The 14,394-nt window shown below is 48.4% G+C and overlaps 1 protein-coding gene and 1 non-coding gene across 4 annotated transcripts in view; one reads left to right on the forward strand and one right to left on the reverse strand.

Moving 5' to 3' along the window:
- ASAP2 (ArfGAP with SH3 domain, ankyrin repeat and PH domain 2) overlaps positions 1-14,394 on the forward strand; it is a 155,836-nt gene that overhangs the window by 50,724 nt on the left and 90,718 nt on the right. The window lies entirely within an intron of this gene.
- TRNAC-GCA (transfer RNA cysteine (anticodon GCA)) lies at positions 13,995-14,067 on the reverse strand. Its single transcript has one exon. It is a non-coding gene; the product is annotated as a tRNA-Cys (tRNA).

Consider the following 14,394-nt stretch of genomic DNA (forward strand, 5'->3'; position numbering starts at 1 on the left):
GGTTTTTCAATACCCAAAAAGGTGGTCACCCCCAAAAAAAGCATTTTTCCTGGTTAAAGTGGGGGGTAGACAGAATAATGATCGTCTTATGCTTTTGAACGTTTCTCTGTACCTTGGTGTTCTATACCTTTACACTCATCTTTGCAACACATGGTCCTCGTTTTACAAAGAGGACACTGAGGGCAAAGGTTACAGGCGTTCTCTGGATGTTTCTGGAGCTCAGCCTCCTGCTGGCAGGGCTGTGATCAGTGGCCCCTCTGCTGTGAGGCTGCCACTGATGACCCTGGCAGGCTATCTTCCAGACGTCAAGAAACCACTAAGAGATGGATGTCAATTTTTTTGACAAACAGCAGATTGCAAAAAGTATCTTAAGAGATTTTTAAAAATTGTGTTCACTTATAAACATTTAAGTTAATCATTTAAAGCTTGTGTAAAAGGGATATTTCATAGTCTGATCAGGTTCAAAAATGACCTTGAAGTCCTGCATTGAGAAGTTGTTCTGATCAGAAATAACATGAAGTCATGTGGACACGTCTGCGTGACCGCTGCCCTCCTCGAGGAAGGACTTTCCGTGGCTCTCGAGGCTGGCCTAGGGCCCGGCAGGGCAGCTGAACAGCAAACGAGCATTAGGAGGGGAAGGTATGTGCACTTTGGCGTCTGGAAGCTACCTGTATGGATTGAACTCCACTGGTGGCTGATCCGCCTTTCTGACCTGTACTGTGGAACACGTGCCTTAAACCTCATAACCTGCCCCCACCCAGAGTCATTTTCTGAAACACGACTCGGTGATGTCACTTCCGTGCTCACAACTCTGCAGTGTTTCTTGGTTGTCCACATTGATGTTTGTGAAGTTCCAAAGCTTGAGAGAAATGAGGAAGGACATGCTTCTGTGGACTCCAAACATTTTAGGGAAATTGGACCAAAGCACAGGTGACAGGTTTCTCTTCCTGCGAAACTAGCCAAAAAGGGTAACATGCTAGAGTGGATTGTGAGGGGGAACTGGTCTTAACCTTTTCCAAATTTATTTGCCTATGAAACTGCCTCTGCCTCCCTGAACCTGCCCCCACCTCAAGCCTCAGCCCAGTCAACAGGGCAGGAGACCAGACGTGATCCCAGCTCCTGGCATCCCCTGGACCCTGGATACCTGTGCAGAGTTCCTCCCACCTCTCTGCACCCTTCTTTGCGCGCATGCAACTCGCTGTGTGCCCCAGGTGCCACACTTTGTGACCTCTTTCCTCGGCACGTGCTCTTCCATCTGCTTGAAATGGCATTTTGCCACTTGGTTGGAAAGGAAACTGAGGCTTCAGGAGGTTGAGGCATTTGCCTGGAATTTTGACACGGCATTCTAGGCACCAGCCTGTTCTTTCTGAAGCACTGCACAGAGCAGGCTAATCTTCAGCCTGACCTTGCCGGGGGAGGGGACCTCTATTTTGTCGCCTTTTACCCATCTTTACATCATGCCAAGTTTGAGTTATTATAAGGCTGTGAGTCTGAACTTTTTTTTTTTTTTTAAGCCAGAGTACTGATCCTGGAATCTTTATTTCAGAGCAAGTGTTGTCTCCTTCAAAACAGTCACCCAAGGAAACCCTGTACCTTCTCATGTGAGCTGCTGACATAGTTCACAGCATTTTGGATCTCTTCTCATTTTCTTGATTATATTTAGTGGGGGGATTTAAGGATAGATTAAACCGTTTTAGAACTAGATGTCAGAAGTAAGCCAGGCAGATTCAGTAAGGGTTTGAGCTGCTGGCGACGATTCGGTTAGGAGCGTTGTAACTACCGTCCTTCTGGCTCTGAAGACAGTTCCAGGAGGAGTCACCATAGTGGTTTGATCATCCTTGTTGTTCAGTTGCTAAGCCCTGTCCAACTCTTTGGGACCCCATGAACTGCAGCACGCCAGGCTTCCCTGTCTCCTAGAGTCTGCTCAAATTAATGTCCATTGAGTTGATGATGTCATCCAAACATCTCATCCTCTGTCATCCCCTTCTCCTCCTGCCCTCAATCTTTCCCAGCATCAGGGTCTTTTCCAGTGAGTTGGCTCTTTGCATCAGGTGGCCAAAGTATTGGAACTTCAGCATCTATCCTTCCAATGAATATTCAGAGTTGATTTCCTTAGGCAGGTAGGAAGAACACTCATTTTATGCATTATTAGAACAGTGAAGATAATTTAGTATTTATGCCTCACACTGCTGTATACTTTTTCCTGTCTCATGTTCCTTAATTTATGTGCCAGAGGGACTTCTCTGCCAAGTTTCACGGTTGGTGGTGGGTTGGCCCCATCCTACCTGAGGGCTCTCCCAGGCTGGCTGGTGCCTCCTGCTGCAGGAGCGTGTCACCTCCATGTCTGTGCCCCGAGTGGTCCTGCTCCTGGTCTGTGCACACGCTCTCCTGTCCCAGGCCTGCCCAGCCTTCCCCATCCAGCCAGGACCTGACACGGTACTGGCCTCCTTTCACTGTCTTGTACTAGTGTCCCGTGGCTGCTGTAATTACCACAGGGTGCCTTAAAATAACAATGATTTATCTTCCAGCTCTGAAGATCAGGAGTCCAAGCTGATCTCACCAGGCTGAAATCACAGTGTGAGCTGGCTTCCTTCCTGGAGGCAGGGAGGTTTCCCTACCCTTTCCGGCTTCTAGAGGCCCCTGTGTTCCTCTGCTCGTGTCCTCCTTCCATCTTCAGAGCCAGCCACGGCTGGTGCAGGCTTTCTCATACTCCATCACTGTCTTCCTCTGCCTGGGGCTGCCATAACAGTGCCACCGGCTGCGGGGCTTAAATGTCAGACATTTGTCTCACAGTTCTGGAGCCTGGAAGGCCAAGGTCAGGGCACCGGTGTGCTCATGTTCTTGTGAAGGCTCCCTTCCTGGTTTGTAGATGGTCATCTCCGCACATGGTAAAGAGAGAGATGGAGAGTGTAGGCGTGTTAGAGCTGGTGGGCTCTCTGGTGTCTCTTTTTATTAGTGTAAGGACACTAATCCCATTTTGAGGCCCTGTCCCCCTAATCACATCTAAACCTAATCACTTCCCAAAGGACTGGCCCCTGAGTATCATCAAACTGGGGATTCTGGCTTTGGGGGTTGGGGAGTGGCTCACGGCTCAGTCCCCAGCAACACTGCCTCTTCCCTCGTCCCGTGATTATGTCGGGGGAGCCCACCGGGATGATCCCAGATAAGCTTCCCTGCTCAGCTGAGCTGATTAACAACTCGAATTCCATCTGCAACCTCAGATGGCAGCACACCCCACCATCCCCACTCCAGGGATTAGGAGGTGGATGTCTTTGTGGGGGAGGAGACAGCGTTCTGCTGACCACACTTCCCCTCTGAATTTTGAGTTTTGAGGTCAAAACTGAAAGAGACTAATATGCAAACTCTGTTCACTCTTTAAATCTTGCTCTTTATTGTTTCCTAAGAGTTTTATGTCTCTTGATCTTTGCCCTGTGATTAGATGACAAACCCTGAGGTCCTTCACCCATTCTGAGAGGCAGTGTGGTTTAATGGGTATCAGAATGCCGAAGGCCAAGTGGGTGGTGCTGCTCAGAAAGTCACTGGGAGTGTCGTTTACTATTCTGTGCCTCAGTTGCTGCACTTGTAAAATGAGAACGTTAATATTTCATAGGCCTGAGATAACACGGAAAAGTGAGAGACGTGATTCTGGACATACACAGTGAGGCAGGTGCAGATGTACTTCTTGTGTGTTCCTTGCAGTGGCCAGCATGGAGGCTGGCAGATGCACAGTACGTGCTGGTAACACTCATTTGTATATTGTTATGTTTCTGCTGTAGGTTCTTACACTGTCCTTTTAGTGCAGGAGAGGTAAACTTATAATCCTATTTTTCTAAAATCCTTTTTAAAACTTGGAGTATAGTTGCTTTACATCCCATATCAGTTTCTGCTGTACAGCACAGTGATTGGGAAATTCAGATCAACAGATTGCTTCCTTGAAATGAACGTGGGTTTAATTAATAAGGGTTTCCCAGGTGGCTCAGGTGGTAAAGAATCTGCCCACCATATGGGAGACCTGGGTCATATGTATACATATATCCCCTCTTTTTTGGATTTCCTTCCCATTTAGGTCACTGCAGAGCACCGAGTAGAGTTTAAGCTTGCAGTTTTAGCTGTAAACAGGATTTATATAGATTTTTGTATGTAGAAGGGGAGGCAGTTGAGATGTCTCGGAGCAACCAGCTGTGCTATTTACAGCCTGTGAGCAAAGAATGGTTTTTAGCACCTGAGTGCATATCTACCCAGTAACCTCAGGATTATCTCTTGGCCTGCAAAAGCTTTTAATATTTCTCTCTGACTTTTAGGAAAAGTTTGCCGGCCCTTGTCTCAGAGCAGTGGTTCCGACATGTGAGAGCACTCCAGAACCCCTTGCAGGTCTTGTTAAAGCCTAGGCTGCTGGTCTCTGCCTTCAGGAGTTTCTGGCTCAGTCAGTTCAGGGTGGGGCCTGAGTATTTTCCACATGAATGAGTTCCCAGGTGATGCTGAAGCTGCTGGTCTTGAGAATACACCCCACCCCCACTTTAAACATTGGACCATGTCCCCGTATATGCAAAACAATAATTTTCTCGCACAATAACAAGTATATTATGTTTGCTTCCAGTTTCCAAAAGGATAACAACACAGCTAGAGGTATTTTCTAGATTGTCTTGTGTACAGGTTTACAAAAGCAGTTACTGTGATGATTTGTTGAGAAACTGTTTCCACAGTAATCTTTCCCACCTAAAATAGACTGCTGTCTGACCTCTTAAAAAAAAAAAAACAGTTCATATTTATTCTAATCCTTTCTTAGTCTAGACTTTTTGCAATCTCTTTCTCAGCTCTTAGGTGCTTTTTTTCCCCCCTGGGAAGTTGACGCCAACATTTTTCAGCTGTTTGACATATCAGTGGGTGGAAAATTCATCTTTATCGAAAAGGAAGCAACAGAAGATTTTCATTTTCACTTCTCTAGAATTCCTCTAGCTTAAAAGCTTGATGGAGCTATTTTTACCGAGAGTGAGATATTCCTTCTTTACCCTTAGTCTGAACATCCTAGAGAAATTGGCACATCCTTGAAATGAAGAATACAAAGAGAGAAACGCTAGTTTTTCTTCAGACCCTTATCATCTACTACCTGCAAAAGAAAATGAGAGTTCAACTTTGTTTCTCTCTGTTATTTGCAATGCTTAAAAGAATGTGGCTGTTAACACAGAGGATTATTTTTATTGCCATATCATAATTAGGATAGAACAATTCAAAAATATATGTAATTATTTAGGAAGTGAAACGGAAGGTGCATTAAGCAGGTACGATATCTGGCATGATTTTCCACTTGTTATGTGAGAACATAAGTTATAATCCTCAGTGTTTGTTGAGAATAAGGTTAAACTGGTATTTTGTTACTTTGTTGTGGCATTGAGAACTGGGGCATGGAGTTTTTAGAAAGAAATTTGGCCATGCGTATCAAGAAAAAAGGGAAGCACTGACTCATTGGAAAAGACCCTGATACTGCGAAAGATTGAAGGCAAAAGGAGAGAAGGGCGGCAGAAGATGAGATGGTTAGATAGCATCAGTGAGTCAGTGAACGTGAGTTTGCGCAAACTCCAGGAGATAGTGAAGGACAGGGAAGTCTGGTGTGCCGCAGTCCATGGAGTCGCAAAGAGTCAGATGCAACTTCATGACTGAACAACAGCTACATCAAGAAAAATAAAACCATTTTTGGGGAAAGGCACAAAGATGCTACTTGCATTATCTATCAACGTGAAAACCTGAAAGCCTCCTATAACTAAGTCAGAATATAGCTCCTAAAAAAAAAAAAAAAAAAGAATATAGCTCCTTGATGGAATCATGGTTATATAGCAATATGAAGACGGAGAAGGCAATGGCACCCCACTCCAGTACTCTTGCTTGGAAAATCCCATGGACGGAGGAGCCTGGTAGGCTGCAGTCCATGGGGTCGCTAAGAGTTGGACACGACTGAGCGGCTTCACTTTCACTTTTCACTTTCATGCATTGGAGAAGGAAATGGCAACCCACTCCAGTGTTCTTGCCTGGAGAATCCCAGGGACAGGGGAGCCTGGTAGGCTGCCGTCTCTGGGGTCGCACAGAGTCGGACATGACTGAAGTGACTTAGCAGTTGCAGCAGCAACATTAAGAAAAATGCTTATGGTGAAACTTTCAGACAATAAAACTGAGGCTACAAAATATGTGTATACCATTATCTGTGATTTGAAAAAGAATAGATTGTAACACCTGATAAAGCGAAGAAAGTACATCTGTTGAAGTACTTTTATAAATTTAAGAATGGAAGCAATAATAATAATAATCTGACACTCATATATATAAAGTGTCATTTATAGGCCAAACCCTCTTCCGAATAAATACATTGAGTCCTCACACTGTGAGTTAGGTACCGTCATAACTCCATTGTAGATGAGGTCCCTGAGCCGAAGAGGGGTGACTGACCGGGGCTGTGCAGCTGGCACTTAGAGGAGCTGAGATTCAAAACCACGTCTGCTTCCCAGTCTCTCCTGTGACCATGGCAACCTGGAGACACTGCCTGGGGCACAGGGGAGATGGGGTGATGGGGTGCCGGGGGAAACGCTGGGCAGTAATGCCGTGGGGGCATCCTAGACCTCATCCGGCTGAGCTGGAGCGGCTCTGATGAAAAACCTCCCGGTAGTCTGGTCGGTCACACGTTCACGGTGAGCCTGTACGTGACCGGCATGCCAGAGGTGAGCACAAGTGACCTTTGGGAAGTGTGCAGGTAGTGGCCCCACCGTTGAGTTGTTAGAGCAGCTCTCTAAGAGGAGACCCACGTGAGAGCGGGAACCCCGTGGTGGTAAGGGGGAACGTGGGAAGGACCTGGGATATCTTCCCTTGCAGGGGCGTGGAGGGGAGCAGAGCGTGCATCTGAAGGCTTTCTTGGAATGAGGAAGTGAGAGGATTCCCTGCCCCTCTCTCTGCGGTAGTTTCAAGATAGCCGGTTTTGACTCAGGTCTGAGGGAGAAGTTAGCTGGGGTGTCAGCCCTGGCCAGGGTGAGCTGGTTGTTGAAAGGGCTCCAGCAGAGAGAGGACTGGCAGGTGGCCCGGTGTCTCTAGGGCAGTTTAAGGGGGAGCTGGAGTCGTGTACTTGAAGACCTTGAGGTGTCTTCCAGGGGCAAGGCTCTGAGCTCCTAGTTGTCTCTTCTCTGCTGGCTAAGAACAGTGACTGGAATTTAGATGGCTAATTTGTGGAATCCCAGCAACTGTGATCAACATATTAATCATGGAAGGATAGCACGTCTGAAGGAGGACTAAGATCTGTGACTTAATGTCCCAAGTATTAACATGAATCATGTGTGGTTTGTACATAATAAGGTATGATCACACATAATTAAATATATGAAATTAAAAGATGCTTACTCCTTGGAAGAAAACTTATAACCAACCTAGATAGCATATTGAAAAGCAGAGACATTACTTTGCCAACAAAGGTCCATCTAGTCAAGGCTATGGTTTTCCAGTGGTCATGTATGGATGTGAGAGTTGGACTGTGGAAGACAGCTGAGCACCGAAGAATTGATGCTTTTGAAGTGTGGTGTTGGAGAAGACTCTTGAGATTCCCTTGGACTGCAAGGAGATCCAACCAGTCCATTCTGAAGGAAATCAGCCCTAGGATTTCTTTGGAGGGAATGATGCTGAAGCTGAAACTCCAGTACTTTGACCACCTCATGCGAAGAGTTGACTCATTGGAAAAGACTCTGATGCTGGGAGGGATTAGAGGCAGGAGGAGAAGGGGATGACAGAGGATGAGATGGCTGGATGGCATCACTGACTCGATGGATTTGAGTCTGAGTGAACTCCAGGAGTTGGTGATAGACAGGGAGGCCTGGCGTGCTGTGATTCATGGGGTCGCAAAGAATCAGACACGACTGAGCGACTGAACTGAACTGACTGAACATGGTCATATTTTGGGGGTAGGGAATTTATGCTGGTCTAAGCTAGGGCTTTTTTACCTGGTGTGTTGGGTCTATGGACAGGCCTAAACGGTCCATGCATCCCAATACCTATATGAAAAATTATGTGAGGATACCTTTTCCTGAAGAGAGAATCTACAACATTCTACTGATTTTTATTGTACGTCATCCAGTCCCTTGGACTGCAAGGAGATCAAACCCGTCAGTCCTAAAGGAAATCAACTCTGAATATTCACTGGAAAGAATTGAAGTGGAAGCTCCAATACCTTGGCCACCTGATGCAAAGAGCCAACTCATTAGAAAAGACCCTGAGGCTGGGAAAGATTGAGGGCAGGAGGAGAAGGGGACAGGAGGATGAAATGGTTGAATGGCATCACCAACTCAATGGACATGAGTTTGAACAAGCTCCAGGAGATGGTGAAGGACAGGGAAGCCTGGCGTGCTGCAGTCCATGTGGTTGCAGAGTCGGACACGCAAAGAGGGACTGAACAACAATATCTGGTAGATAGTGTAAGAAACGCCGCGGGAAGAAGGAACCACCCCTATGGACCGTTGTTCAGGGCCTTTTATTGGGCCGTCGCTCTCGGGCAGAACTCCCGGGGGCGGGTAAGCAAGGGAGCAAGGGGGGTCTGCGAAGCAAAGGGAGTCAGCGGGGTAAAAGGAGTCTGCAGGGTAAATGGAGTCTGCGAAGTGTGAGGGGTGGGGAAGGGGTTTTATAGTCGGGCCAGGGCTCCCATATAAGGAAGAAAACGCGGGCTCAGTGGTGATTGGTGTCCAAGGGCTCCGTGTCAGCTCCTGATTGGATGGCGAGGGCTTCGTGTCGGCTCCTGATTGGTCGGCTTGGTTGCCGGCCCGTCTCTGGGGCTTGTCTGCAGCGCCCTCTGCCGGGACATGTCCCAACATGCCTGACCTTGCCCTGACCTTTCATCCTGACCTCGCCCTGACCTTTCAGATAGGTCTCGATTTCTTGCCCCCTCCCCACCTCCCAACCCTGGGTGTGCTGCTGCACGAATTTTATACAGAGGTGACTGGGGTTGTGTTCAGTTAGCTGCACAGACTCCAAGTGTCATTTTAAAATTTTTATTTAACTATTGATTTAGCTGCACCACTTATCATGAGGGATCGTAGTTCCTCAACCAGGAGTCAAACTGACTCTTCCACTGGACCACCAGGGAATTCCCCCCAAGTGTCATTTTGTCATCATTAATATAGGGCAGGATCAAAGAATATCAGGTGATCACGGACAACAGTTGGCACATTTTAATAGCTCACACCGTGACCTTCTGGACTGATTATTGGCTCCCTGTGCCAGACATCTGCAGCGGTGACATCCAAAGGTCTCTATAACGTCAGAGGGGACACCCCAGGGAAGTCTTGATGGAAATGAGTTCCGTGTGAAGTTTTGAAAGTAGGAGGGGCCCGGTGTGTTGGAGAGAGCAGAGGAAGTGGTGAGACCCAGGGGTGAGGCTGTCTTTCCAGATGCCCGTGCGCCTGGCTTGAGCGGGACCCAGAGGGTTTATGGGAGAGGATAGGAGTTCTCACCAAACCCGCCTGGTGGCAGGTGCTTGTGTCTCATCAGAGATGATGCAGGTACTCAGGCCAGCTTGCAGAGGCTGTGTTTGTCATGTCAGCTGGTCCAGGAGAAGCTGGTATAGAAAGATGGATTCTGGTCATCTCAAAGGTACAGAGAGCCATGGTCAGGTATTTCAGATTTATTCCTTACATTGTTATCTGATGATAAAGATAATATGAGCTTAGTTTAGAGCATTCAAAAAAATCCAGAAAAGCAGTGGATCAAAGTCAGGGTCCGATGCATGCCCGCCTGTCTGAGATGGGAGGGGCTGGGCTGTACTCCTAGTCTGAGGTTCCCAGGCTGTGACCCTGGCCAGTCAGAATTGCCACCTGGCCCCCAGACTGTCTCCTCCTCCAAGAAATGCCCCTTCGAGGAGGATGCGGCAGTGCACAGGAAGGCACCTGGCTTGCACCAGCTGCCAGGTACCGAGCACCTGCTCTTTTAACACCACCTTAGCATTTTGATGTTCTTTCCTTTCAGCCTTTTGCCTACGTTTTACATTTTTAAAAAATTGAGATGAAATATATAGTTCTGTGTCCTGCCTTTTTTTAACTTGGCATTCTATCCCGACCATATTCCTACATCATGATGTTGAAAGCTTACATAATATTCCATTTTATAAGAGATACTCTTAACCATTTCCATATCGCTCGAGCTGCATGCAGTTTCAGCTTATCAGTGGTTCCCTATATACATCTCTAAGCACTGGATTATTTCTTTAGGATAAATTTCTAGAAATAAGAGGGAATGAGGAAGACAACAACATTTGAAAAACTTTTCATGCATATTACCAAATTGTGAATGGAAAGATTGTTATCTGGGATGACTCCAGAAATAAACGTTCTAAAAATGGTTTTCTCCCATGGGGTGTTCACAGGGTTGAGATTCTGTTAAGCAGAGGGGATTATCTTTGACTCCGGGAAATTGCTTTCCCATGTGCTGATGAGAGTCAGATCTGAAACCAGGTTATGTGCAGGGCCCACGGCTTGAGGGGAAGTGACCTGGCCTCCTTGCCATTGAGTTGTGCAGGCTTTCCTGATGATACAGTTGTGGCTCACATTTGAATGTTAATCATCCTCTAGGTAGGGTTTTTATAAAGCTGTGACTGTAGAGAATGTATTTCTCTCCTAAAATGCACCCTTGGTGGAGCTGTCTGCGTGGATGCTGGGTGTGTGCAGTATCTGCTTGGATTCGCTTCCGCCTGAACCGTGAGTGGCCAGTGGGCTGGAGGGTTCCAGTCAAGGGGATCACTGACAGGCTGCCTTCTCCCACCCCCACCCACACCCCCATTGCTCTCTAGTCAGGGCTTTTGGAACTTTGGGTCACCAGTGCGTGTGCTTGGCCTGGAGGACTGTAGCACGTGCCCGTGTTAGCCTAGAGCCAGGAATAGTGACGAGCAAATGAAGAGACATTTCCCCGCGTGCTTGGGGGGACTTGGGAGGACAGGGCGCTGGGAAAGCTGAGTTCTAGTTCTCTAGCTGCATCAAACTAGCTTGTGTGAAGCTGAGCAAGTCAGCGCCCTCTCTGAGTTTTGGTGTCCTCGTCTGTGCAGAGGAGGTCTCTGTCCTGGGTTTCTTTTCAGGGTCCTCCAAACTGTCAAGACCCCAGGAGTGGCCCTGGGTGGGTGGGACAGTGAGACCAGTGATCTCCTGAGATGGCCTTGCATCAGGAGCTGGGTGCTGGCGGGCACTTGTAGACTGGGACAGCGGTCACAGCCTCTGCGCACACGGGGCCCCTTGGCCATTCCCCTGGGGTCAGTACCTTCCTGTTCCTGCTCGTGTCTCTTGAAATTCCTACCTGACCTGGAGCCCTGGCTCAAATGACCCCTTCTTGGCGTCTCTGAACCGCCAGCCCCAGGATGTCACAGGCCATCACACATAGTTTGGTGCGTCTGTCCCTGGACGTAGTCACACATGTCTCTGTCACACCGTCACAGCCCTGCGAGGGGCAGACACTCCCAGAGATGTGAATGTGGTGGAGATGAGTTGGCTGCAGGACCCTTCTTGTCCTTTGGTAGCGCTAGGCGGGCAGTTGGCTTCCCCGACATGCTGTGGTCCATCCAGTGGGAGTAAAAAGGCTGCCTTTTTTCCTTTTGGATCCAACATTTTGCTTGAATGGCATGCACTGGGCCTTCTCCTCGGTATCAGTCTTTAAACTGACATAATCAAGTAAACTAAAAGGCACACAGCAAGGCCCAGTCTTTACCCCTAAACACACTATGTGCACCTGTGTGCTGGCCTCACGGCAGCTCTTCCTGCAAGAGTCTCTGCACCCCCTTTGACGGATTGGTGGAGGGTCTGACCTTGGTGCAGTACGGTGGGGGAAGTGGGAGGGCTGCCGGCCGGGGGAGAACTGGGGTCTCACCTGCTGTGGTCTCAGGGGTTCACATTCTCATCCTCCCAAGCCCCTCCCGCATCGGAGTTGCTTGGCCCTGGATCGTGAATGAGAACCAGTGAAGATGCAGCTGAGCAAGGAGGAGGTGGGGGAGTGAGCTCTTCTGAGAGGGATGGCCTTCACAGTGCTCTAAATAGGAGATGAGAGACCCAGGTTGGGCTCTTTCCAGAAACTTGATTCCCAAGCCATTTATTTTAGGTTCCTATTTTAAATTTAGTTTTGGCAAAAGAAAAATAAAGCAGCTCAATGACTTTCTCTAGTAGGAACATCTCAAACTTTGGGTGATGTGGACCAGTAGGCCAGACAGACAATACATTATGTGTGAAGAGTTTACTGTCCTGATGGTGGGCACCAGGCCCAGCTATTTCAGGGAAACCCAGAAACGCACGGGCTGTGGTCATTTTTCAAGAAGCTTTTCAAGTGTGTTGGCAAGAAGAGAAATTGGTCTTAAAAACCCCAACTAGATCAGTGTGTGAAGAGGTTCCCGTTGACCTAAGCTGGGACACTTTTGCACATCAGAAGATAGTGATTGCAGTGGATCAGAATGCTTTAAATACAAATACATGAGGTGATGGTGACAGTGATGGTCCAGAACACTCATTAGTCACCATCGGGGTTGCTGGGATCAGCATATTATTTTGAAGGTTTAAAAGGGAAAGAATGTTTATTTAAAAGAAAAAAAAAAGTGTCCTATACCAGGTGGTTAGTTAAAAGGCCCAGAAGGAGGAATGAAAGGAAGTGCATCTGTCCTTCCTGGCCTTGCTGGCTGTTTGTCCTCTGTGCCTGGTTGGTCGACTATCCCTGGAGAGAAGGCAGCATCCTTTCTCCCAAGGTTGTCCCAGGCTGGGGGCAGCCTGCATGAATAGAGGATGGACTTGACCCCTGACCCACCTCGTTGTTTGATCTCTGGCAGATCATATAGGCCCTCTGAACGCTACCTCACTCAGCAGATAACAAGGGATGCTCCAGCTGGCACCATGTAGTATCATTAGGTTTAACTGAAAGAAAGGCTTGTGGGGCACTTAACTGCCTTGACTGAAAGATGACACCCCCTCTCCCCGCTCGCCCAGAGCAGCTGTGAGGGTCCAGGCGTGTTGTGAAGGCAGCATGTGGCTCCCGAGGTGACTGTAGCCTCCGAGTTCGTGTCTTTCTCAATGAGGGCAGGGGCGGGGGGGTGGCGATGGTGACATCAGCCCCAGACATCTGCTGATGGCTGCCACACCCTTGCAGACCCTACATCTTGACCGCCAGTTTTGAAATAGTTACAGAACGGTATGTGGTTTGAAAGGACCTGCCCCTCACTGTTGGCCATGCGTTTTAGAATTATAGGGTAAAGGAGGAGTAACCGATCTGCTTCTGAAATGGAATTTTAAAAATCTAAAACTTGCATGCCTTTGGCTTTGGGAAGGTAAGCTATTTTTAGAATGGCCCGCACAGCAGGGAGACCTCGAATGGGCTTTGGGGTCAGGCAAACTCAGGTTTGCACCCCAGCTCAGCCACTTTCTGCCCTGCTTCCATGGATAGCTTCCTTGACCTCCTTGAGTCCCAGTTTCCTTTCAGCGTTGTGAGAAGTCATGCATGTCACCTGTAAGTTGTTGTGAGGTCTGGAAGAACTGCGGACGTTGTTTGTGCTCAACGTAGATGACATCTGTGCTGCGCTTAACCATTGTCACGGCTGCTGGGCGTGTGCTGGGTGTGGGTGAGCTGGATCCTCCCCTTTGATTCTTACCTTCTCCTTGTGAGTGTCTCACAGCAGGTCTTTGTCCTTCACATGGCCCTTACTGTAGCCCCGTGAGAGTAAATGCATGTGTTCCCAGGTCATCTGTGTTTCCTGGGAGGCACAGACTCCAAGGTCTGGACCTGCTAAGGGCTCTTCCAGCTTTACTGCCTGTTCAGCATGTGGTGTGTGTGTGTGTGTGTGTGGGTGTGTGTGTGTGTGTTGCTGAGTATAGTCTTAGAAAGAAAAGAAAGTGAAACTTGCTCAGTCATGTCCAACTCTTTGCGACCCCGTGGACTGTAGCCCACCAGGCTCCTCCATCCATGGGATTCTCCAGGCAAGAATACTGGAGTGGGTTGCCATTTCCTTCTCCAGGGATCTTCCTGACCCAGGGATTGAACCTGGGTCTCCTGCATTGCAGGCAGACGCTTTACCATCTGAGCCACCAGGGAAGCCCACAGATACATATACTGCATCCAGAACTCTCAGGCTCTTTTCCAGCATAGAAGATAATCATAATAGAAAGAAGGAAAAGGTCCAAAGTGGTAGAATTAGTGTTCTCTTGTCTTTGTTAGATACTCAGGGGAATTCCGTAAGGCACCCACATGCCCCCGATGAAAGCCGAGGGCATGGTGGCCCCCCGGCATGTGGGTGGGTGCACCGTCAGTGGATCCTGGGGCCCAGCTCAGGCCCAGGGCCGCCTTCCATGAGCACGTGTCCCCTGTGGGTCCCAGCACTGCTGACGGTGGTCCCGTTTCCCTGAGGAGGACTTTGGGGGA

Source organism: Ovis aries, chromosome 3 (genome assembly GCF_016772045.2).
Source record: "Ovis aries strain OAR_USU_Benz2616 breed Rambouillet chromosome 3, ARS-UI_Ramb_v3.0, whole genome shotgun sequence".
Taxonomy (NCBI): Eukaryota; Metazoa; Chordata; class Mammalia; order Artiodactyla; family Bovidae; genus Ovis; species Ovis aries.